Here is a 6,000-nt window from a genome sequence, read left to right as displayed (position 1 = left end):
CACTATCCCTCTCAGGAGGTGACTCATCCCTTTGTCTAGCATATCCACCCTGTATATACTACCCACCTGATGGTCACTCAGTAGCTGTCTCGATTACCAGATCAACTGTCCTGGTATAGGGATCACAGTGCTTGTGTTCAGGGAACCCTTGTTTTATTTTTATTACAGTAAATTGCTGTAATTATTCTATTTCATCATTAGCTGTTAATCTCTTACTATGCTTGATTTATGAATTAAACTTTATCATAGGTATGTATGTACAGGCAAAACAAGTATATACAGGGTTTGGTACTATCCATGGTTTCAGACAACCACTGGGGGACTTGAAACATATTTCCTGCAGATAAGGGGGAAGGACTACTGCACTTGCACATACACTCACATCTATATCTGTAATTATATATATGAATTCACACTTATATCTCCAATTGCAAGCTAGCACCACAGGATTTATTCTAGATTTTTCTATTTCATTATTTACAGCTTTCTTCTCTGATGGTAACTCCCATTATCTATACTATTTTGACTTAATCCCTTGCTATTGTCTGAAAGTTTACATCTCCCCCAAATTCACATGTTGAAACCTAATTTCCAATGTCATAGTATCTGGGCTGGAGCCTTTGGGAGGATATGCAGGTGAAGCCCTCATGAATGGGATTAGTGTCCTTTTAAAAGAGGTCCCAGAGAGTTACCTTGTCCTTTCTGCCATCTGAGGACAAGATGGCTGCCCATGAACCAGGAAGAAGATCCTCATCAGATGTCAAATCTGCTCGCATCTTGATCTTGGACTTCCCAGCTTCCAGAACTGTGATAAATAAATTTCTGTTGTTTGCGAGACATATAGTTTATGGTATTTTGTTAGAGCAACCTGAATGGACGAAGGCACTTCCTGAGTGAACCAATTTCTCATCACCACTGTTGCCCTCTCCAACACAAATTCCCTCATTTTGTTTCAGTTCTGACATGAGCACCACCTTGCACTTTCACTCAGGCTCTGGCCCCAGTCATGAGCTGCCTCTTCTTACCCTGGGTGGACATTCTCCTCATCTTGCTTGAATCTCTACCTGTAACTTCAGGCTTTACGTACCTTTTCCCTCCATGTTGAAGCCTTTCCTCTTCTCTCTCAAGCTCTGACATGCTGCACTTGGTTGCCACCTAGGCAACCCACCTGGGCTATGACACACGACGCTGGGTGTCAGTCAGTCAGTCAGTCATTCCTTTGACAAGCTTCTCCCTGTTCTGAAGCTCTCCTTACTCTGCTTGTGTTTACATACTTCAGCTAGGCTCTCTCCCTGACCAGAATTCCTCTTCAAGTGCTTTGGTTCTTATACCCTGTGCTCTGCTGCAACAGCCTTACTCACTCCTCTCATGCTCTGGCATCCTAAGACAGCTTCTGCCTTCCAGTGTTGACTCTCTCTCTCTCTGTTTATTCTCTGACACCCTGCGTGGGAATGACCGCCTGCATGGAGGTCCATGTTTGGGCTCCAAATACTCCACAGTGAACTTTCCCCCATGCAGAAGTCCTCCTAATTTTTTTTTTTTTTTGAAGTACGGACTTTAATGTTTATTTACAGGACACTGCAAGATATGAAATTCCACATAGAAATAAGAAACCCATTCAGAGGACAAGCTTCATACAGTATGTACAGTTGGAACTGCTCAAATATAGTTTCAGTGTAAAAAGTGCTACAATAAGAAACCACATTTAAAAAGAGTTCTTAGCAGAGAGACAGTAAGACAAAATACCAAATATAGTGCACAGCAAATACATACCTCAGCTACATGATCTAAAAGTTAAAGGTTACAGGAGTCCCACACTGAACTTGGAAGGTATAGCCTTCAGAGGTAGTCTCTGTCACAACATTTTGATCTTCCTCTTCCTTTACTGAGAAATTCTCCTCAATTAAGCTTAACAAAGCCTTATACACAGACTCATTTTCATGGTTTTGTAGAGCTTCAATGTGTCTAAGCCTCCACATTCTTCAATCATACTAAGTTTCTGTTTCACATAGTTTCTCAGCAGCCTGAAAGATGTTTGAAATGGCATTCAGGATAACCAGAATAATCTTGGTATCTTTGGAAGTTAAGAGGTTCATCAGTGGTGCTATTATGCCACAATGAATGAGGTATATAACCTGTCCAACTGTTCCACCACTGGTATAGCTGGTCACGGCACATACAGCCTCCTTCTGTGTCTTAAAATCTGCCCTGGAGAGAATGTTGTGAGGAATGGGACTAATCCATGATTCACAAATTGCTGTATCTGGTCCTGATGGACAGCTGTGATGTTTGACATTGTCCATGTAACTTCCTTCAGAATGTTAGTTTTGGGGTTGATGAGCAGGCTGGGGAAGACGGCAAGTGCTCCTGCATTGATCACAACCCGAGTCTCTTCATCTGTACCAGTGACAATATTCCTTATGGGTCTTAGTACAGGAGTCACAGTTGGCAATTCAGAAGCTCCTAGAAGCTTCACAAGTTGGGGCACAACTCCTGTTTTCAAGAACATGTCAATTCATTTATTTGGACCATCAGTAAGGTAGGAAGTAGTCCAACATGTATCTGCTAATGCTTCTGGATCATCATGATGCAGGAGCCGAACTAAGGTAGGAAAAATTTGCTCAACAGCATCTAACAGGAACAGGTATCTGTTAATACTTCTGGATCATCATGATGCAGGAGTCGAGCTAAGGTAGGAAAAATTTGATCAAACAGCATCTAACAGGGGTGCAGGATTATTGTAGCAGCAGACGATTGAAAGTGTCCAGGTAAGATGACATAAGTAACCACACACTAAAGATGACATATCGGGAACTGCAAGAAGAACCAAGAGTGGGTCAACTGCACCATACTTAATAACCAAGTCTCGGAAAACTAAACCATCACCTGCAGTGTTTCCTAGAGTCCATACTGCTTGTTCACTGATGTGAGCCTGGGGAGATGCCAACATAGAAATGAATGCTGAGATGGCACCTCCATCTACCACAGCCTTAGTTTATTCTGATGTCCTAGAAGCAATGTTTGTGAGTGCCCAAGCAGATTCAAACCGAATGGGACTACAATCAGTTCTGCCCAAGAAGGACACAGATTTTGGAATCAAACCAGCCCAGATTATGTTGTCTGTGGGGGACTGTTTTTCTCTAGAAAGCAGTTTCACGGCAGCTTGAGTAGCTTGGAGCTGACTTTCCACATTATTGCTTTTTGTGCTGTTGACAACGTCATCAACAGACCAATTTACTGTGCCCTGGTTTTTGAGGTTTTCCTCCAGTAGAGAAGCAGCAGCATCAGGAAATGAGCTTGCATTTCTCCTCTTCAGCATTTGGTCATCCTTCTTAGCTTTCCTCAGCTTCACATTGATTTCTATTCTGTGACACCTCATTTCTGTGCTGTCTTTTCACTTGTTCTTGAATCTGTTAAGTCAGGCAGCTGGTATATTAGCATTCTCATTGGTAGATATGGTTATGAGACAAAGGAAGGAAAGCTGCAAAGCAGGCCCAGAGTTCCACAGGAAACGATGCAGGGATCGGCGGCTGTGGGGCAGCTGCGCTCAAAGCGTCCACTTCGACTCAGCTCAAAGACAGTGTTGTTTTCCTGATCTTAATTATGGTCAGAAACCTCACCTCCTTCCCACCTCCAGGTAATCGGCTCGCTGGCTTATTTCTCTACTCCTCATGCTGGGCCACCTTCCCAGGTAGACACTTTCTTCACCCTTCTCAGCCTCCAATGCTTCACGCCAGGCTGTCCTTCCCTGCACCATGGGGACACTCTCCTTTCCCTGCTTGGCTTTGGGCACATTGCTTGGACTACTTTACTGTAGCTCTGCTCCACCCTAGCATCCAGTGCTTGGCCCACCTAATGGCTTTTGACCTGAATTGTTCAGTAAGAGAATGGAAGGCAAGAGAAAGAGATAGCATTTGATACCTAGAACACAGTATCAGGGAAATGGGAGTACAATATGAGGTAAATCCAAAAGGTATACTTGTGCATAGAAGGGGAGCAGTGACTCTCATGGTTTCTCTGGAGCATCACGTATATGAAGGGACTAGACTTGATCGAGGTAAGGATACAAAGCTAAGTTGTAATGCTATCGTGGAGGGCCTTCCATTGTTAGGAAACCATATTCCATTGCAGTAACTAGGTAGGTGATTAATACGATTGGTTTTATACTTCAGGTGATTAATTACATTGAAGTATGGAGAAGGTATAGGAAGAATAGAATACTATTAGAGTAATTCCTTTGAGAATTGAGAAATTGACCTGCACCAAGGCTAAGGTAGAGGGCATGAGAGAAGCAAGCAGTTACATGACTTTAGCATTCGAGGATGCCAATCCAAGCCTGAGCTGCATTGTGAAGGTCTGACATTGCACATGAGATAGGAATTTCATCAAACTAGCTGCCAGGTGTCTTGGCTTTTTGTTTTTTTGGATATTCTGGATGCTGTAGTTGTAAGTGCTGTAGTTGCCTCACCTAGATTCCTCCTTCAGGGCTGAAACACTAATTTCCCCACAGCCAGGATTTTTCTGTTGACTGCTCACAACTCTCCTCATAACTGCCCCAAGCTAAAAGAAGCTGCCATTGTTTAAGGTTATGCCTTCCCCTTGTGGAGGGGAAGCCCACATTTAGTGAGTGATCCATGAGGGGAAACAAAACCCTGGCTCGCTTGTCTCACTCAATTCAGGGCAACTATGAAAGGCTATCACAGCTCCAGAGTTACCTTTGGTGGTTGGCTGAAGCCTCCTTTGGAATTCCATCATAGTTCAAGTTTCCTTCTGACAATTCCTGCTTCCCTCATCCCTTCGTTGAGGCTTTGCTACATGCCTCAATATACCTCCTGCATGCAAATCTCCGAATCTCAAGTCTGTTTCTGAGAAACTCAATTTGAGACACATTTGGTCCCAAATGCCGATGTTAGTAATCATTCTCTAACGTTAGCACCCCTATTGTCATACATGCAGATATTAATTTAGACGCAATCGCACCTTCCAAAAGCATTTTATTCACTCTCAGGAGCTAGTTCAGACATTGAGGAAATCTAGTTCTTTAATGACTATACCTGATAAAAGTTGAAATAAGCTTTATCACTTACAGGTAGTGAAAATTTATTTTCTTCCTCTGAATCACTGTAGACATTATATAATGAATCACTTCCCATGTGACATGAATATGAATCATTTTCAGTGTGGTACTCAACTTCCAGGAGAGTCACGTCTACAGTCGTGCATGCCATAAAAGATGTCTACTTGTAAATAATATAGATTATATAATTTTTTACACATAAAGAATACTTTTATTGTTGTTGCTTATTTGCCTTTTTGTTTGTTTATTTGTTGGGGTATGGGGTGACAGAAATAAATTAGCAATAGGAGATTGAAAATACAAACTGCTTGAGAAAGAGTTTGTGTTTAAAACATTACCAGATACACAGTAGGTATCAGTAAACATTTGTTAAATGTAATAAAAGACTAGTAAATAAGTAATTAAATGTAATTTAACATGTAGTCCATCGGAGCTCTGCAGGTAGGAAAAAAAAGGACAATGATGGGGGTCTAGTGAAGACTTTAAATCATCAGGTGTCAATCTCAAGCTATTCTAACTGCATTAAACTGTATTTAAAATGTTTTGAGGTTCATTAGCATTTTTATTAATAAGGTGATACATTCTAACACTGAGTTAGCAGTTTGATTTAATACAAATAATAATTTTCAAAGAGTGGGGGCATTCATGGATTGTAAAGCCAAATAATTCAGTGGACATACAAATAATTCGACAAAAGAGAAACATTTTCGATTTATTTACCTACATAATGCAATATAGAGTCTCTCTTTCTTTCTCTCTCTTAAAAAATTTGCATTATCCCTCCCATTCTTGACGTCAAATTGAAAGTTAAACAGGGTCCCAGCATGCTGTCATGGTACAAAAGTCAGTTTGAAACCTTATCTGGCTATTCTCCAGCTGATATAATTCCTGGAGTACTCTCACTGATGGAGGAGAAGGGAAAG

At 41.5% G+C, this 6,000-nt stretch overlaps 1 pseudogene; it reads right to left on the bottom strand.

The window, feature by feature from the left end:
- Positions 1-1,787: 1,787 nt before the first annotated feature.
- LOC105463329 (importin subunit alpha-1 pseudogene) lies at positions 1,788-3,757 on the bottom strand (annotated as a pseudogene).
- Between the last annotated feature and the right edge of the window lie 2,243 nt (positions 3,758-6,000).

Source organism: Macaca nemestrina, chromosome 3 (genome assembly GCF_043159975.1).
Source record: "Macaca nemestrina isolate mMacNem1 chromosome 3, mMacNem.hap1, whole genome shotgun sequence".
NCBI classification, from domain to species: domain Eukaryota; kingdom Metazoa; phylum Chordata; class Mammalia; order Primates; family Cercopithecidae; genus Macaca; species Macaca nemestrina.
The sequence above is the reverse complement of the archived record's forward strand: the minus strand, read 5'-3'. Positions and strand labels throughout refer to the sequence as shown.